Below are 26,942 nucleotides of genomic sequence, written 5' to 3'. Positions count from 1 at the left end.
AGAAAGGAGCTGGGGGAAGGGAGCTGATAACCAGAGCACACTCAGTATTATTGAAGGAATGTTTCTTGGATCGACGGTAATGATGTCATGTTCCATCTTTTAAGAAGCATCAGATTCTTACAAAAAGGACATTGTTGTTCAAAAGCAACTGCTGCAATCCCAGAATGCCCTTTTCCCTACATCTGTTAGTCAGAGGGGCTAGGCTTGGATAAACCTGCTAATATGGCCAGAAGTCACATGTCCCCGTGAGCGCGCGCGGGTGAGAGCCAGCGCGAGGGGAAAGCCCCGCGCTCACAGCTGAGATGGGTCCCAGCCTGCTCCCCCTCCCCAGCGACCCCCACACCCAACCAGCCACCAAACTCCTTCCTGGCGTCCTTTCTGAGCTTGCCTCTGAAATGTCATCAACAGGAACATTTCTTCCTGCAGCTGAAACTCCTACCAGGCCCACTGACAACACACACAGGCGTGGGATGGGACAGAGCAGAACTCCTCACCTACCGTGATACACCTTAAAATACATTTTTTCCCCCTTTATTCTTGAGAACATCAAGAAAAATTTCATTATCTTTATCCTTGGAAATAATTGCTGCTTTGAAATGCATGAGGAAAAAAAAACTATTAAGTATTAAAATCTATTTAACAGAACAGTCACAAACGTGTACATGACACTGTGCTTATCATTTGATCTCCTCAGATGGAGCAGTAAAATGCATTAATGTAAATTCCATCCATAAGAAATCTTTACACAGTCTCGCTTAATGAAGTGCTCCCATTTTTATGGATGCTACAATATTAAATTCCCTCTTCTTTTTACCCAGACGACAGGCACTGCCTGCCAAAGCCCAGCAGTGCCAGCAGCAGAGCTCTGCCTCCTGCCTTGCAGTAATGACACCTGAATGCTGTGGGGAAATGGAAAGCAGGAGAAGTGGCACACAAAGCAGCCATTGCATTATTTTAAGTGTATTAAAAATACAGGGGAGACTTAGGATTAAAACAAAAAAATCAACCCTACAACTAAACTGCCCTGAAAATTAAATCACACACCAGCAGGCAGCTGCTTTTCTGAAGTACAGTCAAGTTGCACTTGGGTATTTTACATTCTTCCACCAGTGCAGTCTATTCACTACAGGGTTTTTGGATTGGTGCAGCTATACTGTTAAAATACAATTGTTCCCAGTGGATGGCACTGATCATCTCACTTTAGATCAGATCAGGTGGCTGGATCCTGGCTCTGGCCAAGGGACAGGCACTGCAAACAGGATACAGCACCCTCTGACTTTGTGTGACTACCTACAGGCCACCTTGCAGGCTGCTAAAATTAGAAAAAATAAACCCACGTTTTTTCCTAGGTGTCACTCATATGAAAAGATAATATTGCACTGCATAAACAACTACCAGGACTTCACTCTTAACTAATAAGGTGGTGTAGGAATGTGAGAAAGATTCAAAGCAAACCAGGGAATGACCAAGGCACAGGACCGGCCCAGCTCTATTTCCACATAGTAGTCTGAACTCACTACACTTAGTGGCTACCATTACTGGTGTAAATGACACTGACTACAGGCCAAAATGTTTTATCAAATTACTTTCATCTGAACAACTATCAGTTAGCAGAAACCGCATGCACACATCCACAAAAGTCTATGAATCGATAAGATGTTACATCCCTGTAATTATGGCTACATTAAAGGTACACACACACCCCTTGAACCTCTGACACAAGAAAGCTGAAGATGAGGATGGGATAAGACCTGTTCACTTTGGAGTTTCCTGCCTCCTGCCATGTCATCTCAAGCTCAAGTTAAGACCCACCCCTGTGACTAACATCCCCTGGGATGCTGCAGAGTGGAACAAGCAAAGCTTGAAATGGTCAGTTGCCATAATTAAAGTGCATATTTCAGTCTTATGCTAGGAGACCTCAGAGAAATTAAAATCTGTCCATGCTACACTAAACTCTCTGACAGCTGTCAGTGTCAGATAACCATTTTCAGGTAATATACACCAATGTTCTAAGAGAATGTGCTTGGCCTTCCCTGCAGAAGAGAAGGGAATCACTCACTGAGATTATCACCTGTCCATATTATTTCTCAAGTTCCCATTCAGACCAACTGAGTGAGTGACAGTGACTAGAAGGTACTTGGTTACACTACCCATGAGATACAGCATAGCATTTTTAGTTCCTTAAGACAGTTCAAAAGTTTGCAGAAACCAAATTACACCACACACTTGCTTGTAGATGATCAACACTGAAGAGCAGCATGCTTTGTCCCTACAAATGACATTTCAAGGAACTAACACATCCAACAAGAATATGAGAACCAGAGCTAAACAAATACCATGTAAGCACAAAATGGAAACAACAAACAGATTTCTGCATCCATCATCCTGTGTCTCCCCATTTCACTGGGAACCAGAGCCACACAGACTTCCACAATGGCTATGGAGGCCAAGAGGAAAGCTGTCCTCTATTACTGAACTATAAACAAAGTTATTTACAATTCAAGACATAAATCTTGTTTTATGTTATAGTCATCTGGTATCCCATACACTTAGCACAGTAACATCTATAAAAACTTCTCTTTGCTGTCAAACACAGCTACACTGTGTTTTTCCCTCACTGAATATATATGACACTTTAAAAACAAACAAACCAAGCAGGAGACCAGTTACAGCCCCTATGATCTTCACAGCTGACACTAACAGCAAAGACTAAAAAGTGAATATTCAACACAAAAAACTACTGGTTCTTTGCAGATCTTCTGATTCAAAGTAATAAAACAACCAACAAAAACACCCCTCACACCACTAAAAAACAACTACCCATCATTTAGAAACTGATATTTAGATTTTTTTTTTTAAGAATCTGTATTGCTGGTAGTGCAAACAGTTGCTAAATCTTAGTGCAATTTTCTCTGGCACGATCTAATGCACAAGCATCAAATAAGATGGGGAATGAGTGTCATCATACAACTATCAAAAATGGGAAAAGGGATTTTCTGTTACTTGCATATGGGTCAGATCCAGGGAGTGTATGAAGCTGAGATTAAATTATCCTCTCAACACACTATTAAAAATTTCCTGAATGGCTTCCAGCTGACACTGAAAATTTCCACAACTATCCTAAATATGATAAACCAAAACTATTGAAAGAACTGACTTTCAAATTTTTTTTCTTTTACTTGCAATTACACATGAAATAAGAGCTAGTTGGTAAGAATGCCTAAAGAATTATTAAATTTTAAGAATGCTTAAAATAATGAATTTTAAAAGTTTCTCTGTAGTATTGAATACTTGACCTGAAAGCACAAATTCTTTTGGAAGCAGCAGACAAATCACTCCCCATTTCTATAAACTCGGAATAAATGCTTGCAATATAAAAAAGATGAAAGCACTCTAAGAAAAGTAAGAATTTAACCTGGAATGGGAGGTGGAAGTCTGTACAGTTCATGGGAACAGAGGCAGAAAAGATGATGAAGGTCCAGCGTCAGAAGGCATGAACAACCATCAGTGCTGATATATGTGACTTTAGGAATGATGCCACTTACCCTTGACTTAATTTTATGATCTGCATTTAAATCAGCCTTTAAAACTTTAGCCTGACAAATTCTATGCATGGAGTTACTTTACCCAGAAAGATAAAGGGTAAGAATTACCCACTATAGGTCCTACCACTTTATTTACTGTTCCCAAAGCCAGGTGCCAGCCAGTGGTGGGGCCTTTCCATAAGGGAACAGAGAGAAGGAGTTCTGGTGGCTCCTCTGAAATTCAGGGAACCTGCAGCCAGTGTGATACTGTCAGATTCAAGCTTGTACCCATCCTTCTGCACAGCTCAGCAAACACAGAGGGACTCAGGACCATCAGGTCCTTTCATGGATCCTGGGAAAACACATTCCTGATCACTGCACCACACTCCTCCTTCCAGCAGGCGTGTCAAAACTATATACACTGGTTTTTATTGCTTTGCATTTCTTCAAACCTCCTTTAACCCAGACTCTGCTCCACCCAGTCAGCCCTTTTTTTCCTGTTCTGACAAAAGCAGAGTAATTCTCAAGGGCCTTAACATGCTCTGAACACATGGAAGAAGAGTTACTCTGCTCACAGCAGAAGGTGGCTGTTTCCTTGAATAGCTCAAAATCAGCTTCCTGTCCACCCTCAGTGACCCCAGGCAGATGGCATCAAGACAGTTGTGTTCCAGTGACTGTCACAATGGAAGGTCCATCAGCACCTCAAACCTCCCAGAAGAGACAGGAATTGTAGTCCCTTGACTGATGCAAAACCCCATGTCACAGGCTCCTTGTGCACTTGGCTAAGCCTCTCCCACCAAGCTAACAACATGTTATTTTTTTCTCCTCCTAGTTCTGCAATTTGGAATTTTTCCTAGAGTAGCAATTAAGGAAAAAAAAAAAAAAAAAAACCAACAAAACCAAAAAGCCCCAGAAATGAAACAAGAAAAGGCTGGAGATGCAGCAAGGGGCATTTAATTTCTCCCATGCCCTGCAAAGGGGACAAAGGGCACTCAGGAACATCTTTGGGATCTGCTTACTTTTACCACTTAGTCATGAGCTGCAGCTCAGACAAAAAAATGCTGACAAAGTAATGAACTTGCCTTTCTCTTAATGATCTTAAAATCATTCTTTTCAGTACACTTGTTCTCCACACTGGATCCACCAGGGCTGTCAGTCACAAAGGAAAAGGGAAATGCAGATGAATGACATCTACACGAAACTGTTAGAAAAAAGTTAAATACTCAGAAAAATATCCAAAAAGCTGTCACCAAACTGATCATCCTAAAATAATGCCAACTGCAAGCAGAACAAAACCACCTGGAATGGGATGAGCAAAGTGGATTGTGGAAGGTACCTGTGGAACATGGGAAGCCCCACTGAGATTCTTTTCCACATTGCTTTTATTTCCAAGATCATGTACATGAGATTCTCCTTTACTTTCTGCCAGTCTCCAGGGGAAGGGGAAAGGCAGAATAATTTCATGTCCAGGTGAGGAGACCCTTCTGCTGCCAAAGCATGAAGCAGGTGAGATCTTAGAGCCACGCTGGACACTTCCATCACTTGCCTTACAGCAGCAAGGGCACTTCACATGGTCTCCAACCCCATGCACACCTCTGTAACAAAGTTCTGCTTCCTGCACAGGAACAGAGAACCTTCTCCATAGGAGTTCAGCAAAGAACAGGCATGAAATGCTGTCCCCTTTATCTTTCACATTCCCTCACCTAGGTATTTCTAGAAGGAATAGATTAGAAGGATAAGATGAATCTGCACCTGGATATTACAGTGAATTCCTGCAATTTTTTTGCCTGTGTGAGCATCTATGTTCAAACAGGCTTTTCTTCCCCACTCAGTCCTTCTTTCTTCATCTGACAAGGAACAAGCCTACCATTCCTATAAGATTCCCTTTTCAATTTATTTTTAAAAGATTTTTGAGGAATGGTTCTATCCTGAAAAAACCTCTTTGCAGTTTTTTTTTCTTTCCCTCTCTGCTTTTCTACCTCTGTTTTTTTCTTTCATTATACTTTTTCACAGAATAGCCTCAGGAAGACACTTTTATGTTCGAGCACTGCTTGCATTTCTCTTATACATGTACTTGTAGACTCTGTGCCTTACTTTGATTTCCTCTCAAGATTCTGACACTAAAATGTCCATCATCAACTCCCTGAATTACTTACCCCAGCACACTTTCTGATCCAGCTGAGCTGTTCTGCTTGGGTGTTTACTTTCCAGGAATGTCACTAATGAAAGGGTCAGAAAGTTGTATTTCCCAAACCTTCTCTGACAAGCCCAAGATCTGTGTTTCTGGGCTGGGTGTAAATATTTGTTTTTAATTATTTCCACAATCTTTCAAGTTTTCTAAGAATTTAAAAGATAAGGTAAGTGTGTTCTTGTGTTAAAGACAAGATATTCTGAACAAACTAAATCTCTTTTGACAGGTTTCATATGTCAGTTATAAGCAAACACAAACATTCCTAACACTACCTGTACTCCTGAAAATACTAATTTTGTTAACTGGCAATTTTTACAATGTCACTCACACCAAATCTACCACTGACCCTACCACTTAAACAACATATATAAAAGACAATACTGATGCATTTGAGAAAAATTAAAGCAAATCTTGCTTTTTTTCCCCCTACTATTTAAAGCAGAATATCCCATGAGATCAAGAAGTGCTCACCATTCCTTATCATGTTCAACACTAACATCTCCTGGATGTCTTTGCTTGTGATAGTTCTGGTACATTTATTAAGAAGGTCAGCTCTAAATTTAGTGATTCCTTCGGCTAGCAAAGCTACGAGGAAGGCAACTGGAAAAAATGAAATCTTCTGTCCCCCTTCTTTTGCAATTCAGTAAGTTCACAGTCGTTGCCAGCTCTTTTCCTTTATTAATGTAAAGCATCACATGAATAAACATTCTGTGAGTGCATCACCTACAGCTCCATGGCCAAATCTCTCCAACCAAGGAGCACATTTCACAAGGGACCCAGTGAGGGAGAGGCTGTGCTGGCAGCACACTGGCCAGGAAGAGGTTAGCAAGAGGCCAGTTGATGAGAGTCAATTAAGTCTAGAGGCAAAAATACTGGGAAACTCCAGCTGCCCATAAAAAAAAATAGTCAGATATCCTAATGGGACTTGAGTTTAAAGAAACCTTTTCTTGACCCCTAAGCAATTCTGTCCCAGAACAATAAATAGAGTAAACGTAAGCAAATTAGCTATTTTGGATTCAGCATAAATAACTCAGAAATAAGCTTCTAAAGCACACAACATAGATAATTACCCTTGAGAAAAGAAGTAATTAAAAAGTGGCAGTATCACCACAGTTTTTGAAAAGAGGCCTGAAAGAAAGCAATTCAAAGTCCTTCTGGTCAATCAGTAAAAAAAAGAAAAAATGTTTAAATTGAGCTTGCAAATGAATTCCCTGGAGTGCAGAAGAACATTCCCACTCCTGCAAGAAGCTGTGTCCAACCCTCCAGTCCACAGGTCAGATTCTTATTTGAGCAAGTATAAACCTGGCAAAACTGATGCCAGTAGGAAGAACTTGAGGCAGAAAATAGAGCCAAACACAAACAGAAAAAACCAGGAGAACTCTGTGAGATTCTGTAGGAACAATCTTACAGACCAACAGTAAGAAGCCTCAGGTGGTCACCTAGCCTGACAAAAAGCCTCACAGGAGAACAAGGGGAACAGGAGAGAAAGTAAATAACCTGCACAAAGAAGATAACTGGGTATAAGGCAAGGTGCTGTCACAGACCAAGACAGCTGGTCCTTCCATAAACACTTAAATTAAACATTACTGACCTATGGGGACGAGTAAGCAGCTGCCCCAAAGTCTGACGTAGCTCCAGAGTGACGTTCAGCTTTTGTCACAGCTGCTGTCCCCTTCCAGCAGCTGCTGCTGCTCCAGAAGCTCCCAACAACGGCTGCAACCAAACTGAACAGAAGAATTAACTGAACTATCAATTAGTGGGAGCAACATGCTAATCACTGGGTGACTGTGCTGCACTAAGAAGCAGAAAAGGAACCATTTATGCGCTAGACTATATGTCATTAAAAGAACAGAACAACTCAAAAGAATAGTCAAAAAGAAGGGGAAAAAGTACACAAAATTACTGTGAGAATTAGTCATAGGTGGAGAACAGAATCATTACCTCTGAAATGATACAAAACTAAAAAAAGCAAGAGGTCAGATAATAATTACATTACATTTGAACAAGAGAAAATGCTCTTGCAACCAGAGTGACCACAGATAATGTGTGAATCCAGCATAATATCTGCACTTATGATCTGGATGGGAGGGAAAGGTACATGACATGTTTTATTTAGGGCAGCTGACAGCATCAAAAAGTACACAGGAACCTTAAAAAAGAGTATGAATGAGCAACAAGACAGGAGATGAAAGGTCGAAAAAGTAAAGAACCATAAAGCAAACATCTGCTCTTAAACTAAACATAACTCAGGAGTTGAGCCTGCTGCAGAAAACTCAGCAGAATTATTGCACAATTATGCCAAAGACAATGTCAGACTGGGGTTTTTTTTAAGAAAAAAATGAAGAATCAATCAGAAAAATAATACAGAATTTCTGACAGTACTTGAAGAAGTCTCTGCCATGGCTGGAGATTATTCTTCATTCACATATAGCATTAAAATGGTAGTACAGTAAAAAAAGCCTTAGAAATGGGAAGTTATAAATGTCTAAAAAGACTAAGCTTGAGCAGAAAAGGTGTAAGAGTAGTTAAAAATCATAAATAAGGTCATGGTAAATGCTCAGACTTCAAAAACAAAGGGAGAAGCCATAAACTATAAGAGCAACATGTTTATAACACAGCAAAGGAATTCAACCAATCAAGGTATAAACAGCAAAATTAACCTGCAGAAATGACTGTGAGGCATTGAACCCAAGAGACAGGAACACTGCTTTTTAAACCCGAAACTGCTTTTTAAACATTTACATGAGTAAGAACATCCTCAGCCAGGTCAGGTAAGGTATTCCTGGATGCTCCTGGCACTGCTTCCAAAGCACCCAGGTTGTCACCACTGCCAGGGACAGCAGATAGGACCAGACAGGCGAGGTATCAGAACCTGGCTGACAATTTTTATGCTGCTATTCTTCTAGGGTCAAACAAGCACCACCAAAACACACTTTGCTATGAAAAAAGGTCAAATTCTTTTAACACAGGATTTTATAAAATACAGGATTACTATCATAAATAGAAAAAAGGTTTATTGAAAGGCTGCAGGGAAATAAGGAGAGGTTCTAGGAAGGTGCATGTGTGTGATGGCCCCTCAGCACTGGGCACAGGCAGAGAAGCCCTGTCAGAACAGATGACCAGTGAAAGATTATTCTGTTCTTTAGGAGTGACCAACCCATTGCAGCACACAGACATGGCAGTGCAGCAAGGATTTATAGCTGCTCACCTATGTTTGTAACTTAAAGCGCATTCAAAAAGGGGTTCAAACATACTTCAGCTTCAAAAGAGTTTAAAACCTTTTATAGCTGTTAAATCTGTGCTACCAGATTATCTGTACCCATAAATGGGATAGCTTTAATGAGCAATTATGTCACACGTTTCTAGAGCCCGTGAGCACCTCCTTTCCTGCTGGAATTCCCCAAAGTCAGGGCAATTTGCTTTACTCCAGCTCAGGTTATTTTTTTTCCAGTCTTCACATGACTAAGCAGAACCATTTCCTACACAGCATACAACAATAGGAAGAGGCAAACAACCAAAACTAAACAAAAACAAATTTTAAAAATCCCGTTTTTTACTATTCTACATACTAGAAGGAATGCCTCTCCACTGGTTTCTGCAAGGTCTGAATCCCTTCTCTTTATGCTTTCCACTTAAAACAAAAAATAGTTCTCAGTGTGTATTAAGATAACAAGCATAACCTTTTAATTTGATGAGTTTTATCTGCTTTCATGGGGAAAATGCTCATTTTAACTAATACACAAAACAATTTGTGGTTCAGATATACAGAGTATGTCTCAATTGAATTTTTAAGATCACAGGACTGAAGGTCCAATTAAGTCCTGCTCCTGCTATTTTAAGCAACTTTATAATAGAATCCAATCATCAAATAATAACCAACTCCTGAGAACTTCTCAAAACCACTACTCTGATTACAAGGCTGCTCCAGAACCCCACTCCTATTTTGATTAGGAACCAATTTAAGATTAAAAACTGATTAAGACTGATTTACAGATTTATTACTCTAAGTTTACACTGCCTTACTCTTTTTCCCACACCAGCATTAGTGTTTAGAGTTTTCCTCCCTTTTCAATATGAGGGATAAGCACAAGAAGAGACAGAACTGTCCCCTTAAGCCTGTTAGCTGAAAAAAGCCAGTTTTGTCTCCCTTTATGACGCAGGAGAGAGAGAACTGACTTCCCAGACCATCCTAACAGCCCTTCCTCACATCTGTCCCAAATGAAGCTTTTGTTTTTTAAATCCTCCACCACCATTTCCCACATCTGCTTATTTCATAGATATATAGCACTAAAGTTTAAAAATCACCATGCTATCAAGGGATATATTCAAGTCTTGTGCATCTTTCCATTTCTAACTGATAAATCATATGTTTCTATTTCATATCTTTATATATAATAATTCTAAAACCCCGGAAGATTTGTTGTAGAAGCTCTGATGTCACTTTCACACAGGAACACACATCCTGGCAGTGAGAAATGAGACTGAAACAGGAGAAGTTCCTAAGGGCCTGCTTCCCAAATTCTGGTAGTCACAGGTTTGTGTGCTACATTACAGCTGTTCTGATTGCTGACATCTCATCTCTTATGTACTTATATACCCATTACCATAGTAACCAAATTCCTCAGAACATATAACGCAATTTTTCTATCTGGTGTATTAGAACAAAATTATTAAGGTTACAAAGGCAAGCATTCCAAAATTAGAAAGTGTCAGAATTCAGACTGCCATCTCCCTTGCCAACCCATCTTCTTTTGCTGCCTCCCTCCCCATCTCCCAGGCTCCCAAGTCACCTCTCCTGCAAACCTCCAGCTCCAGTTCTCCATCAGCTCCAGCTCCTTTCTCTCCAACCCCTCTGCAGTCCCAGCTTCACTGTCCTCTGTCCTGACACATTCTTATCTCTCCCCTCTCATCTGACTTTTGTACCTCCTGCATTCACACCAGGCATTTTCCTCCTCCACACTGCCTGAGTGCTCTCCAGGAATGATTCACTGAACACAGGACAGATTCCTGACAGTCTAGGAACTGGAAACAAGAGGAGCCTCTCTTGCAGGAAGAAGTCCTTCTGATCTCTCCCAGTCCAGGGCTGGAGCATCTTCTGCTGCTCTCCAGGGATAACTGCCTGCTCCAGCACCAGGAGCTGCAAAATGCCTCAGCAACACTCAGTGCTGCTTCACCCTCTTATTGCAACTGCACTGCAAAGATGGGTCCCACTGGGGAATACACCCCCATTTCAGGAAGTGCTTGGCAAATACAGAGTCTCCATCTTGATGGAATTTAACATAAACAAATTAACCTTTATACTTTACCTGCCTATAGCATTATTTTATACACATAAATATATTGCTAGGAGGAAGACACATGCATGGAATGCTTAAGAGCTGTGTTTTCCCTGAAGACCAGCACCTGCAAGCACTGTGGAGTCAGGAGCTGAATCCACTGCAGTGGAACACACCCAGAACATTCAGCACATCTCTCCTTACAAGTTTCCTTAAAAGTCCATCAAACCATGGACTCAGACATCCTTGTGCATGCATGGCTGCCTCTCCACTAGAGAAAAAGGCTGAGTGGATACATCATTCTGCACACACAGAAGGTAAATGACGACACCTTTTCTCCAAGAACTTGCTTTTAAAAAATTATCTGTATTTTTTCTGGTTTGGCAGTATTACTAATTGTCCTGAACACAAGGAATCAAAGAGGTGGGTCAACATCTGCACCTGAGGCAAATACTTGGAACAACAATTCAGAAACATGGCCCACAAAGCAGATTTAATGCCCAAGATTCATTCTACTCTGTTAACTCTTACTATTTTTAAAAAATTTCCTCTGGTACACCAACTCTTCAGCTCTCAAGTAAGAGCTGCGGCACTTTTTTTCTGGCCTGAAGAGAGAAGGAAAGACCTTAAGCCACTTGTATGTATCTACCAGGTGCTACAGCATTTGAAGGCTGAAATGACAATTTCAGCTTATGTAGAAACACATCCATCCTAAATCTGACAAAAACTGTAATCAGAAATTGGTCTATTTCAACAGCACACATCCAAACACCTCTATATTTCACAGGTTCTTTGTGTGCTCACACATAAAGCCACTTAATCCAGCTGTTCTCAGCAATCATTCACAAAAGCAAATGAATGAAAAAGAAATAATTAGTAACCATTTCCACTCCTACCCTTTAACTGAGGGGAACAATAATTTGACTGCTTCAGTCAGTTGACAAAACTATTTTCTGTGCATTTAAACAGAAGGTAAATTGAGATATGGTGGAACCAGCTCTCACACTTGGACTTTCTGAAAACAAGGTTGTCCTGCCTGTTTCAAGGACTTTGGCCTCAGCTTTTTCAGGAAGCGAGGCAGGAAGCTTCCAACAGGTGATTCTTCCAAGACTGAACTGATCTTCAGGAGATATAAAGGAGTAGTGTTGCAAACAAAAAGCCAATTAAATTAATCCTTTTTTTCTCCTTAAGCATTCCTGCTGGCAGGGAGTGGGCTGGAAGGCTGTGTCCTGGGTTGTGCTGGCTGTTTCCAGGAGCTGCTGATCTGAAGGCAATCAGTGATTTGGTCCAAGCTAAGCCACACTGCGCAGAGCCATCTAATGAAGAATGGGAGCTGCAGATGATTAAAGCTACTACCCAGAGCAATAAGCACACAGCACAGCTGGAGCAGGACTGAGCTCTGTGGTTTGAAGGGCCTCCTTAAAATGGTCTGCAAATATGTGACAGGAGGGGCCTGGCTCTAGCAAGACACGAAGAAGCGAAGCATCCATCAGGGAACAAGGAGAGTTACAAGAGCAGTTCCAAGAGAACAGTGGCACAAGGGATCTTGCTAGAGAGGTGTTAGAAATTTTCAAAAATCAGTCTCCTGCTGGTTTGTTTTGGTGTTGGGTTTGTGTTTGTTTGGGGTTTTTTCCTCCCCTTAGAAAAAGGGCTTGATATTCTTTCTCCATTTTGGCAAATGGACGACTCACATCACACTCCTCTTTCATGACACCTCCTAGAGAACCTCCCATTCCCCTGGAGAATTTAACAAATGTTTTCAGACAAAGCAGAAGAAGCTGGCTGCATTAGAGTTTCCATACCAGAGTGGTAAATCTTCGCAGAAGAACAGTAAATTGGTGAAAACAGAATCATGACCACTAACATCTTCTGCCTCAAGATTCTCAGCCTGTCAGTCAGAGAACATGGGGGCCAAAGGCTGTCTCTGCTCCAGGGGCTGTTTAGAGGTAGATGTTATCAAATTCCTTCCACATCTCTTTAGATTTCAGGAGACAAGCAGCCATATCACACACAAAAAAACCACCCTCACACCCTTTTGTCAGCCAGCTCCCTGAAGGGGCACAGAGAAAGGAGGAGCTCCTCACCCCAAGAGGCTGCCTGTGAAGGGCACAGGTAGGGTGGAACAGCAGAATAATACAGGAAATTTTTGCACTACTGCAGTCTGCACTGCACCTTCTCCAGGGATAAATAAAATTCCGATCTCCACAATCTCCATGGTTGTCAATCTGACACCTTTTGTGAATACTAAATTCACACATACAAAGAACTTTCTCCTTTGTAGGTTTTGAAACATCTCAGATGCCGTTTCCTACTGGTAACGGAACAAGCTGCATAATTTCATACCTGGCAATTTGAAGCCTCTTTCAGCAGTTTGGAATAATGGATTTTGCCTTTTTGTTTGTCAGTAGGAACAGACAAATAAGAGGAAAAAAAAACAACTGCAAAGTTTCAAGCAACAATTCCTGTATTAGAAGAAGAGCTATTTTCTGACTGTTCATGTTGGCTAATAAACAAAGGGAACATCAGGTGTCCATTTTATAAATTCTAAGGATCTTGGATTTTTGGACTGGGAAAGTAGGACAACCTCCTGATACCTTGGGCAGATACATCCCTAACAACCAACCAGCAAAAAGCAAGAACTGCTCCCTCATCATGCATGCAGCTCACCCGAGCAGCCCAGCTGGACAGGGAGCTACTGAGAGCTCAACAGGCCATGCCAGAAAACACTATTTACTTTTTGGACACAAGCTATAAAGAGCAACCAAGAAGTAATTAAGGTTCTTGAACATAACAGGGCAAAAAATATCAGCTCCAGGGTTGCTCACTGCCCAGAAGTTCTTAATACATCTGGACAGCTTCTCAGAGACCACCAGCCCATCCTCTCCCTATCAATACGCAGTTTAGAGCCTCCAAAAGCCTTAAAAGGCCTCTCTGCAGATTATTTTGCAAAGTCATTCTGAATGAGGGAATATCTAAAGCTCTAGCCTGAAAAAGAATAAACCTATCCATATTTACAGGAACTGTATTGCTCAGTATAGCTAACAAGCTGCATGAGAGCCAATTGCTGCCAGGCCACAAAAGGGCTCCCAGAAAGAAGGGAAAATTCCAATATATTCTTATACTAATATAATTCCAAAGGCTTGAATAAAAATCATCCTGGTTATATCAGCCCAGCAGTTGGGTTTGGCTGCTCCCCTGACTCTGGCCAGGGCCCAAAAGTAATCTTGGTGGAAGGCTGCTGCTAGTACTACCTTGATAAATATACAAACACCTCAAATGTATGGGACAGTTCCCTGGTAGAAATTCACATAAGCATGGCAAGAAGACACTGTGCAGTGCTCATTTAAATATCTCCAAAATAATCAAAACCAGAGAAAGATTATATTAAAAGATAAAAGATCTCTGAAAGGAATATTTGGATATTCATGAAGTGCCCCTATATTTGCATCTGGCACAAAACATGCATCCCATCCTCCAGCAAGACAGGAAGGAGTTATTTTTGAGAACTTGATAGTAAGAACTGAAAAGAACTAACTCTGCTTCTCTCGCTCTCTTTTTCTATTAAGCTAATTCTTGTTGTATAAAGTCAGCTTGAAAGCTCCTTTCAAAGCAAAAAGGGGGAGGGAGGATAGGAAGAATCAGATCTGCTTGTTTTTTGCATTTGACATTCAGGTCTCATCCCCCTGTTTTGTTTTCCTGGAGGACGCGGCGGCGCAGACCTCGCAGAATGATGACATCACACCCACAGAAAAAGCAAAACCCAAACAGGAGGGAAGCAGCTCTCCCTCAAACAGCTCAGAGCACCAGCTCTGCTTCTGGCTGCTGCCTTCTGGGTAATTCAAACTCAGTGCATCTGGGGGTAACCAAATATTCCTTTCAGACCCCTGGCCTGTGTGAGCAGCCCATGAAAATGGGGAAGGGGACAGTGTTCCTGCACTTTTCCAGGGCAGGCAAAATCAATTTAAAAAGTATTTAGCTACTGTTCCCCTCTAGAGATAGCTTGAACACTACATTGTTTTCTGCCTGTTTATACCTGTTTTATTGTTGGTTAGGAGTTACACAGGCAAGTGGCTTTTACCATGATGAAATAAAGCAAAGTACAGCACGTTTAAGTCAATCAGCAAACTGGAAGCTGCTCTTTCTGAAATACTTTATAAAGTTATTTTTTCTGTTTGAGGCAGGCATTCTGAGCAGCATCCTTCCTGCAGAGCAAGGAGCCATGCTGCACCAGGAGCAGAGGAACTGCTAGGTGTGCATGCATGCAGAGTGCAGCACCTGCACAGGATAAAAACACACCTCTTGTGGTGAAAAGGTGTTCATTCCCTGTCTGTATTTCTTAAATCTCAGGAAAGGCCCTTGACAGAACATGTGCACTCACTGCTCCATGTCACAAGGAGATTTACCCTTCATGTAATACCTGAACCCAACACACTGACATGATTGGCAAGCTCAGAAATAGCAGGTTTTAAGTGAGAAATACCTGCCAAATCTTGGAAGAAAATCTCAATTTAAGACACCAAACTAGATAGCACAGGACCACTCTCCCTGCTTCTAACAATTTATGACTTCATTTTCACAACAACAAAAAGCAGGAAAGAAACAAAGAGAATTACAGAAGTGGAAGTTACTAAATATTCCATGGTCACATGGTTCCACTTATACCTACTGAACAGCACAATGGTGACAAAGCATTTGATTGCTTTTGCTGGGATTTTTTGGTAATTGAACATGAAACTAAGAAAACTGCCATCTCTACCTTATGTACAAGCTCAATTCAGACAGAACACTAATAATTCCTCAAAGCAACAAAACGAACCCAGACTTGCTATTAACTTAGGGACAATGCTCCACCAGGAACATCAGCTAACCAGGGGTTATTCTCAGATTTTGTCCCCAAAAGTATTTTTTAAATATGCCCTCATAGAGGATCTCACATTCCTCCTCAGAACTCAAATGTCTTGTTATTACTCTGCCTTAAATACTAAGAAAAGGTTCTTCATCCAGAGGGTGTTGGGCACGGGAACAAGCTCTCCAGGGAAGCAGTCACAGGCAGAGAGTTCAAGAAGGGTTCAGACAAAGATCTCAGGCACATGTTGGGATTCTTGGGGCACAGGAGTTGGACTTTAATGATCCTTGTGGGTCCCTTTCAACTCAGAACATTCTGTGATCACCTACCCTGAGAAATCCTCTCATAACAATGACTGATTTCAGACCAAATGCAATTACAGATTTCTGTAGAGCAGCTGATGTTTTCTATAGAATTTGACTCCCAACAGTGAAACAGTAAGTGCATTCCATGTGTATCTGAAGATCTCAATCTCCTGCCTCAGCGATTAAAAGGAAGGAAAATGAAACAAGCAATTGCCTTTAAGGAAGCATCAAAAACAGGTGGTAACTCCAATCCAAGATGGAATTCTGCTTCTAAGTTTGAAGTCTGAGCTCTGCTGTCTTGGATGGGCCCAATGGAGCGTGCTGAGTCCTGCTGGGTTGACTCTGGAGACCAGTCAGGACAGTTGGACAATGACCATCTCTGTAATTTTCTGTTTACATATTTACAGAATGTATTTAAGTGGTGAGACCGTATGTGTCATGTCCTTAGAAATGCTAATCACAGGCATGAAATCACATACAGAAAACCTCTAAATCAGCAGGTGCTCACTGCCTCCAAACCAGAAAATAAGCAGACAAGTAGAATCACAACTCACACCATCCTCTCCTTCCACTCATGCTGCTCCATATCATCCTTGCTTCCCCAACACCTATGTAAATAGGCAGGTAGATTTTGCAACAGGCATAATAAACAAGTATGAACTACTTCAAACCAGCACAGGTAACATTAGTTTCAAAGCTGAAAGCAGCTTTTGGAGAAAGCTTGCTAAACTTCACACTCCATGTCTGTGGCAACATGGAACAAAAATCCCTCAGAAAAACAAGGTCCCAAAATACTGAGCACATTCATACAGGTACTCAGACTTCAAGGTTTTAATGCTTTTTGGGGGTTATTCTATTTTAAAAGCATGACTGAAGCAACAAAATTTTAAATTTTATTATTTCCAGGTAAGTCCCAGCTATTTTACTGCATAGATATGCCTTAAATGAATCCCCACACTGTAAAGACAGGTACAGTAGAACCTAGAACAGATGAAAGTTCCTGGTGATGAGCTGAGCAATGGCTCACTCTGCAATGCTTATGGATTCCCAACAGGCACAGGGGCTGGAAGCTCCTCTTCCTTCCCAGGGCACCAGGTGAGAACCCTTTCAGCTCTTTACAGCAGTGTGCATTTGCATTACACAATAACTAGACCCTGAAGAAAAGGTGAGATTCAGCTGTGGCAGAGACTGCACAAACAGGGTGAAAAGATACACTCTGCCTCCACAGATCTCCATAAAAATGTCCAGACAATACCCAAGTCTTTCAATTTTATATGCACAGGAATATTTTTAACTTAGATGGGCAGGCCCCAGTTATCCCTGTGTGTGACTGACTTCAAAAATAAAAAAACTTAAGTTTGTTGTTCATCAAGTTCAGGGACGGATTTACAATGCATTAAAAGCTCTTTTCAGATTTATGTAAAGATAAAAATCAGCAAAAAAATCACATCATAACAACGAAGAATATTAAAAATTTCAAGATTTAGCCAGCTTATTCATGACCAGCATTAAACTGCCATTATGGTAAGAAAAATCTACATAGTGCTCCTATGATGAAACAAGAAACCCCAAACCCCATTCCCTGCATTTTCAGCAGGTCAGGCAGACTCTCAGAGGGAGATCTGGGACAGTGCTGCTGCTGAACTTTGAGGTCTGTGTTGCTCCACCTCGCCCCACAGGCAAAGCAGCATCTCCTACACTTCTGCTTCCACCTTACAACCTGGGAGGTGCTGATGCAAACTGGGGATCAAGGAGACAAATTCTTCTACCCCATCACTACCAGCCATGCTGAGCAAATTACTCATTTCTCCACCTGTACTTCAGCATCCCCACCTCATAAATGTGGAAAATAAATATGCCTTTATCATCCATTTGAAATACCTTGAGATTTGTGGGTGAAATTCAGAGCACGGAATTACTATTATTATCCTGCTAATTCAGAGAAAAGTATAAAACCATCACATGTGTAAGATAATATTTCTTTGCTATAGCTTAAATTTCTATTTGTGTATTAATATTTCATTTCTCGTATTAATATTAATTATAACTATTTCTGTTTCAACATAAAATATTTGTAATATCTACAGAAAAACATTGTGATTATACCAATTTATAGTCACCAGAGTAATTACTTTTCAGTACCAGAGATTCCCACAGCAATGGGAAGCCTATTCAAATGAGGATCACACACCCTGGTGCTGGACCAGCCACTGTGGAGAAACTCCAGAGCCCAAAGTGATGGCCCACCTGCACTGTGGTCCACAATTACCAATTCCAACAACAGAGGAAAACGTGACAGACTTAAAATAATGTGCTAATTAGCATTTTCAAGATATAAGAGCCATTCAAGAAAAAGCATTAAAATATTTGGGAGAATTTAAGGGCTTTTCCAAAATATTTTTAAAACTGGGCATCAAAAATTCCATGTCAAATTTTTATTGAATAAACTTGCAAACAATTCTTTAAATGTTCTTTATGGTTTTGTGACTAATTATGAGCTAGTGAAGGTAAATCATGTACTTTATAAGTAAACTATTTTCACGTTAGTCTAGTATTCAAAGCACTCTGCATGTTATTGTCAAATCAGGAACGAATCTTTTGCCCAGTCTTGTTTTTGCAAATAAATTTACATCATCAGTATTGTAATGAAGTCAAAGCAAAGGTGAGGATGGAGACTTCCTTCTTCCATAACATTTTATTTTGGATAAAAAACCACGTATTCAGACGTCTTCTTAAGTACAGATTATCTTAGTGTTTGGCTCCCTGTGCTCTGTCCCTCCAGTCAGCAATAGAAATGTTGAATTCTCTGGTCAGTTCAGGACATATGTGTAGGCTGATCTGCTAAGAATGTGGTCAACTACTGAGCTAGCAGCTGACAGCAACATCTTCTGAGAGCAGAAGAAATATCTCCAGTTATTGTCATGCAACCACCTAAATTCAGCCCCAGCATCCTCCCTAAACCCTTCTTCTCCCACCTCCATGAGCACTCCAGTTTGTGCAGATCTGGCCACTCAAGGTGGCTTCTGGAATGGAGATGCTCTAGGATTTCCTTGCCCACGTATTGTGTCAAATGAAGGGAAAAATAACCTTCCATCACTTACAAAGGACAGATGATCAGCATTCAGATGGGTTTGCCTGCATTCTTGCTGCAAAACGGGCAGGTCCCAGCAAGAATTAAAAGGAGGTTCTACCACACACCTCCAGCCAGAGACTAACCTAGTTTTAAACACTTCAAAGCATGTGTTAGAGGGGGGTTTGTGTGGAAAGGGAAGAAGGAAAATTAAGCCAAAAACACAGGTAAGAGTTCAGGGTTTGCCTATATGGCAATTAACCCATAATAAAAATGGAGCTTGGCATTCTTTGCAAGGCACTGCCTCTGAAATGTATCATTATTTCCTTCCCAACTCTGACATGCACTTCTAGGAGACAGCAGGAATTTTTGTCAAGGCCAAGGTTACCCTCTTTTTTAACTGAAGTTGCAAGCCTTCATAAAAACCCCAATCCAAGAGCCTGGCTGCATACCCGGACATACCAAGCCAGTATAAAGGGGGGTTTGTACCAGCTCAGCTGATGCCAGCGAAAATCAGATCACTGCACCTTGGTCTTTATGGGTGGCAAAACCACATTACTGCAGTCAGCCCAGCACATAATTCTCAAGACAAGACTTCGATATGCAAAGACTAATTTAAAAAGCCCAAGGAGACACAGGAGAGTGATGGATTAAAGGCAGAAGATCGGGTGCTGTGCACAGACCCTGTGTTCTGTTTGACCCTCAAAGAGGGACACAGCTTACCTAGGGGTACAGGGCGAAATCATACCAAAATAGATTCCAAACCCAGGGTTTAACTAGTTTGCTATCTAGGCCAGGAAACAGTTCTGGAACACATTTAACACAGTTTAATCGCATCAAATCACAGCTGGCCCAGAACCGATTTTAACAACTGTCAACTGCTCCTTGAAACAGGCAAAGCCAAAAAGAAGATCACAGCACACAGTTTACAAAGAGCACAGAGACAACCCAAACATCCAGAGCAGCAGCAGCAAAGCAAGGCACATTCAAATCCCATGATCTTTATTCAGATTGGGTTACAAGGAAGTGGGAACTGGGAGGAGTTAATGTTAGTGACAACTGCAAGCCAGAACTAAAGGAGAAACATGTTGCACTGCCACCGGGACAGAGCTTGAGAAATCCTAATAACTGATGGAGAAAGTTACTGCACTACTTACTGGATAGCCGTGGCCTATTTGAGAAACAGCACTAGCAAAAATAACCTCTCCTCTCATCTCAGCTGAGGAGGGAGGGGACAGCCACCAATTAAAAGGGGACTGAGGTAGGAAATGAGAACTGCATATTAAGAATGGTAAAGGAGGCAAAAATAACAAATATGTGCAATAGCACATGAGATTCTTTCCAAGAAATCTCAGTCCAACATTTCTCTGGGCATGGGCTCATGGGTCTGTTACTGCCCTTGAGCAGTGGAATGCCAGGGAAGAGGAAGGATTGCTGGGTGCTGGAAAACAGACTGAACACATGGATGGGGAGAAAGCCAAAAGTGTTACAAGAAATGGTCCCCACACTTTCAACATATTTGCACTTGCATATTCCTCCTTCCCATGCTCCTGGACCCCAAAGCTTTCCAGACATTAGAAATCAGCCAGAGCAGAGTGAACTGAAGCTGAACCAGCAACGCAAAGGGAAGCACTGATCCTAAGGACCTAACCCCCCAAAATCCGTGCCTAGCAGTGCTCAACTAATGGCAGAAGGCTAAAGGGAAGTAAAAGAAGTTTTAAAGTTTAGGTGAACTAAGTGAAAGGCTGAAAGCAACTTTATTCACATTTTAAGAAATCAAGTGTAATACATATTGGCTTTCAGTCTAAAGCTAAAGCAAAAATCTCTGAGATTAACAGTAAACATCAAAAATTTTCCTTTCAAATATGGATTGATAAAGCTGACATGCAATAAAAGCTTCCAATGAAACTCACAGGCACTGTTCCCCCACATTCTGATAGGAGGCTGCCCTGTAAACATGCTGAACTCAATGAGCGTAGGAGAAAACTGTTTTTATAAAATTACATCTCACTCTAAAGAAAATATTTGTATGGCTGTAGCCAGGAGTGTAATAAGGGTCATTGGAAGATCACAGGCACAGAAAACTGAAGAACCTGCCAGCTTTAGAGTTTTGTGACTTTTACTTTTATTCCTCAAGATCTAACTTTTCCCCCAAACAAAACATTTCAAGCCTTTTCCATCCTAGGACAATACTCAATATGTAAATCTCATGCTGTCACCCCATTCTGACCCCTAAAGAAAAATCAAAACTGTTTCCAGCCAAGCAATACAGCAGGCAAAACTACAAGCTACTGTCCAGTTGTATTAAGAAGCCATCATCACTCCAATTCATGTTGGACTGTTCTCACCAACCCAAGAGAAAGGAAACCTCACCTCCAAGCTATAGGTGTGTAACTAATGCTGTGGATCTGTCCTCAGCAAGCTCTGATTAAACTGGAGAAACTTCTTTGTTTAGACAAAAATTATTGCTGCTTTGGCAATTTCATGTTTTGTTTACAGTGGCTACCTTGCCTTTTCTTCTGGCAAAGAAACAAAGATTTAGCAGAATGTGAAAAAAAAAATCAAGAGTAATAATGCACTGACTTCTCATCAAGTATTAGAAGTTCCTAATGGCTTCCCTTTCACAATTAAAAAAATACTGCAATTCCAGTGATCATCAAGTATTTGTTCAAAAATTGCTTTAAAAACCACGTTTGGAGCCCCCACTGTGCTGGCTAATGTCCACTGTGTTTCTAAGGGCCTTCAGAAAGTATTCCCTCCTCCATGTTCTGTACTGTAAATGAGCACTTAGGCAAAGAGGAAGGAATAGTGTGTAAAAGCCAACTCTGCTTTTAAACAGCTCTCTATCTGTCCTACTATTTTCTGCACACTTCTTCCCTTCAGACACTTTGCATTTCACCTCTGATTTCATGTTTTTATATTTTAATTTTTTTTCACAGGAAGGACTCTCCCTCTGGAACTTCACATGAGGGGTTTAGTGATTTTCTGACCCTTTGTCCATTGAATTTTTTTTCAGTCTCTTCTCCACAGAGAAATCAATGTATAATCAGCAATGCCTCAGCATGTTAAAGGACAATAAAAACAAAGAATCCTGAAACCTAACCACTACAAGTTCAGCAAAAAGTGCCACCAGCCATCTCTGTCTTTAAACCTCATTGCTGGCTGTGGTGGTGCAGCCCCATCCCCGGGGTTGTCTCTAACCTCACCTCACTGTGCACTGAGCCATTTCAGATCACCAAGCTGACACAAAACTGTATTTTTCCTTAGGTTAGCTTTCTGCTGGTGCAGGATCAAAGAGCAGAGCCAATGGAATGACACATGGAGAAGCAGGTGGAGGACAGGACTGCACACCTGAGTAAGGGGGATTTGCCAGAGAGCACCAGGCCTCACATATCAGAGCTTCATCCTGCACTGTGTCCATCCAGAAGGAGCACTTGGTGGAGAAGAGTAGGACACACTCAATATTATACAAGAAAAGATAGATGTGGGTCTCAGAAAGTACCAAATCATCCTGCTCTGTGCTGTTACAGGCAAGCTTGTCCCAAGCATGGTTAACCAGGAGAGGACAGAACTGAAACCTTGCTGTCAGACCCAGGAAGCTTTCCAGTTTAGACACGATTCCAGTCCAGGGTTGGAGCCCAGCTCTTCCCTTTGTCCAGGATCACAAAAGGAAATAAAAGTAAAATCCTTGATACTACACAGCACATTTGAACAGGAAAAAGGTAATGGCCACCCAGCAGCACTGCCATTCAGAAGACAAGAGCATGGCTCACCCCTGGTAACACCAAAGATTTTTATTATTTCTAGTATGCACTTCAATCTAGCAGTGTGCTGTTTACTTGATTTTAATATGAACAGGAAGACAACAGAAAATGCTTCTAAGATAGGATCTTAGTGATTATGGGAGTGTTCTTCAAAACACTCCATTGAGAATGGAATAAGGCAAGTGGTATTTACCATAGCTTCCTCACCACTTCTGGATCACAAAGAGTGCCAGATCAACCCTAGTTATCTTCTTACTTGACAAAATACCTATACTGTCAAAAAAAACTTCTATGAGGCATATTTTGCAAATGACCTCACTCCCTACTAAGTTAGATCAGAAGTATATCCTTGCAGTAGAGACAGACATGAGAGACAACAGCAGCAGTATATCCAGTCTGTCTTTGCTAGAAAGAAAATTACACCGGGAAACCACCTAATGTTGAGTATGCAAGGGTTGTGTCAAAGTGGAACTCACTACTGCAGAGTCAGCTACCTACAACATCTTTAAAACAAATCTCTGAAATTGCTGCCATATCTATTGTTCTCTACAAAACATCCTCATTACAGGAAATCCACTACTAGGATACATCTGAAGATGTAATTATTAGTGTGATATTTGTTTCTCTTCTAATGAATCTCACCAAGCATAAAACCTGAGACTGTCCTACTACTCATTAAAAACATGTTATTCTGGAGACAAAAACTGGTGAATAGAGCTAGAGATTAAAAACTACACAATGGGAAATGTTATTTAGCTGTAAGTAAACATTTAAAGTTCTCCAGTTTAGCTTACACTGGTATTTAACAGCAGGACATAGATAACTTTTTCAAATAGTCTAACTTGAGGCCTAAGCCACCTTATCTGTGCATAATTTTAATGCCAACATGTGGTCCTGTACAGCCAACACTTAATTCATTCAACTTAAAAAGAAAAACAATATTCAACTATCCAAAGAGTTTTTACTTCAGGCAGCAGTATTTCAGCAGGATTAAACTTAAAATTAGGCTGTTCCATCAGAACCACCTTCTCTTCACTGAGATATTGTTAACAGAGGAGAAAAACCTTCTGTCAAGTTCAAAGGACAAACTGAGGTTCAAGTTTATCAATGTATTTCAGCAAATGGATAAAAGGAAGAGGAGTCCTAAAAATGGCAAACATACCAGTCAGAACTAGGCCAATGTTGTGGAGAATCTAATATGAAGGCTCAAGCCAATCGTTGATTAGGTTTGCCCTTGGACATAAGTAGCAGAAACTATGGCACACTAACTATGAGGAGGTACAAAGGCAAGGAAAATACAGGCTCAAGAAAAGCATACCAAAAATTGTATTTATTGCAACAGAAGTTGCTATTCTGTAATCCTGAAATATGAAAACAAGCCTTCCCTAGTGTCAAAATGTATCACTTTTCCACGGTTTTCACTATTATGTGCTATCTGCTAAAGCTGTTTTTCAGACACTGAGGATCTGAACTATATTGGTCAATTTCATATATATATATATATATATATATTTGGGGTGGTATTTTTGAAACGTTTCATCTGAAGCATTCCATGCTGATAACCTTTATCCAAATACATAAAACAAGAGCCATGTCAAACGCACTATAAATAGCATTAATAGTAAGGAATCAATAACATCCAAACCTTTAGGTAACATCTTATTAATCCGCCCTTGGCATGCATGGGCACACTGCTGTAACGGCTCTCAAAATGCAATAGTCAAAGGTGAAGGACACAATTTGTTCAACTAGTTAATGCAACTGCTATTTAACCAACAGAGCCACTAAAATGCCACCTAATGAAATACTCCGTACCATGATAAGCAGCAGAGACAAGCACGATAAACATGAAACGTTTTTCTAAGAAAATATATTAGAAGTCCTCAGGGCTGTTACCGATCTGTCATATTTTTTACCGAAGGCATGTAAAGATCTACATTTGACAACAACCATTTTAATCTCTGGTTCTCTCCCCCCCCCCCCCCATTTCTTGTACCGCGCCCAACACAATGGTACAACTGCATCTCCCAGGTATCGCCTTGGTATTTATTTCTGCTTTCACAGTGACAAAGGTCAACTCTGATGCTCCAAAGATGCTTGCAGCAAAGCTGGGTGAGAGGTATTTCTAACGACATACCCATACGCTGGGTTACAGAAATCCAGCCTCCATGAGATGTTTTAATCTGACAAATTAAAATGGTTGGGAAACGCTATTTGGGTAACGGAATCGGCCGCCACATGCATTGCTGAGAGGGGAGCAATAAAAGGTCTTTAAAATAGGTCACTTTCAGCCAAATCCCACACCAGCACCGAACAAAATGGTATATACAGTGAAAACTCACCGCTTGGGGAGGAGCGAGGGGCATGGAGGAGAGAGAAAAAAAAAAAAAAAAAAAAGGTGAAAAAAATAAAAGGGCATAAATCCGCGCGGGTCTCCGAGGGACCCCAAAGCCCCTCTGGGGGTCGGGGCTCGGGCGGCGGAGCCCCCGGGGGAGCCGCAGACAAAAAGGGCCGCGGCGCTGGGCACGCCTGGCCGCGGGGCCGGCCCCGGCCCCAGCCCTGGGCCTCCGGCGGCCCCTGACAGCGGGGAACACCCCTCCGCCCGAGGCCGCCCCTCCGCGGGAAGCGCCATTTCACCGCCCGCTCCCCCGCCGGTGCTCGGCGGCGGCGGCCCCGACCCTGCGGCAGTGCCGCAGAGCGCGGCGGGGGAGGCGCCGGCCCCACCGGGCCGCCCCCCCCACCCACCGCCTCCCGCACCCTCCCGGGGCCGCCCCGGCCGAGCCCCCCGCCGCGCTGCCTGCCTTACCCTCCGCCGCAGCCGGGCTGGGAGCGCCGGTCGGCCCCCCGCGGAGGAGGAGGAGGAGGAGGAGGAGGAGGAGAAGAAGGAGGAGGAGCGGGGCAAGGGGCGGCGGCCCCGCGGGGGGAGGCGCCCCCGGAGGGGCGTCGGGCCCGGCCCCCGCGGGTGCCCGGGCGCGGCGGGCACAAAGGCGGCGGGGCACGGCACCTAAGATGGCAGGGCGGGCGCGGCGGAGCGCTCAGCCACCGCCACCGCCGCCACTACCACCGCCGCCGCCGCTGCCTGGGCCCCGCTCGCCGAGCCGCGGCCAGGCCGCGCCGCGGAGGCGCGGCGTGCGGGAGGGCGGGCGGCGCCGGCCGTGCCGCCGCGGCGGAGCGGGTCCGTGTGCCGGGCCGCGATCGCTGCCGCCGCCCCGCCGCCACCTCCCCTCAGCGCCGCCCGGGCTCCGGCTGCGCCGCCGCCGCCGCCGCCGCTCCGCGCTGCCCGCAGCCAGCGGCCCCCGCCCGCCCCTCTCGCGAGACTTCGCCGCCCTCTCCCTCCCCCCCCACCACCGCGGCCGGCGGGAGGGGCTGGGGGCGGCGGGGGGAGCAGGGGCGGGGCCGCGAGGGGGCGGTGGAGGGGCAGTTGTGGCGCGGGGGCGGGTGGGGCTGCGTGAGGAGCGGGCGGCGGGCTTGGGGGTCCCCGGTGTGAGGGGCGAGTGGCTCTCGGTGTGAGGCTCTCTCCGAGGAGGGGGTGTCGGTGCGAGGGTCTCTGTGGGGACAGGGCGTTGGTCTGGTGGGCTCTTGTGAGGAGGGGGCAGCTGGCTGTGAGAGGCTGTGTGAGGAGGAAGCGTTGGTGTGAGGGGCTCTTGGGGGAAGGGTCGTTGGTGTGAGGAGAGAGTAACCAGCTGTGAGGGGTTGTGTGAGGAGGCGTTTTGGCGTGAGGGGCGTTTTCAGGGGACAGGTGAGGGGCTGCTGAGAGATAGGAGAATAGGAGACAGCTGGCTGAGGGGAGTTTGGGACAGAGGGTTTGTAGAAGCCCTATGTGGTGACACTAAGGGGTGAGAGGGGCCTGAGGGAGAATGTGGTGGGGGGCTGCTGCCGAGGCCATTTGAGCTCAGACAGCATTTTGAGGGGTAGCAGGCTTGAGGGAGAATGAGGAAAGGTCGGGAGGGGGGGCAGAGAGATGAG

The 26,942-nt window shown here is 43.0% G+C and overlaps 1 protein-coding gene across 1 annotated transcript in view; it reads right to left on the bottom strand.

The window, feature by feature from the left end:
* The window catches only part of TAOK1 (TAO kinase 1), a 61,936-nt gene extending 35,949 nt beyond the window's left edge, over positions 1–25,987 (bottom strand). Inside the window, exon 1 of the mRNA XM_036395341.2 lies at positions 25,783–25,987. The gene's annotated coding sequence lies outside the window, so the exon portion shown is untranslated. The remainder of the gene's footprint in view (positions 1–25,782) is intronic.
* Between the last annotated feature and the right edge of the window lie 955 nt (positions 25,988–26,942).

The sequence above is a fragment of the Molothrus ater genome, chromosome 21 (genome assembly GCF_012460135.2).
Source record: "Molothrus ater isolate BHLD 08-10-18 breed brown headed cowbird chromosome 21, BPBGC_Mater_1.1, whole genome shotgun sequence".
Classification (NCBI taxonomy): Eukaryota; Metazoa; Chordata; class Aves; order Passeriformes; family Icteridae; genus Molothrus; species Molothrus ater.
The sequence above is the reverse complement of the archived record's forward strand: the minus strand, read 5'-3'. Positions and strand labels throughout refer to the sequence as shown.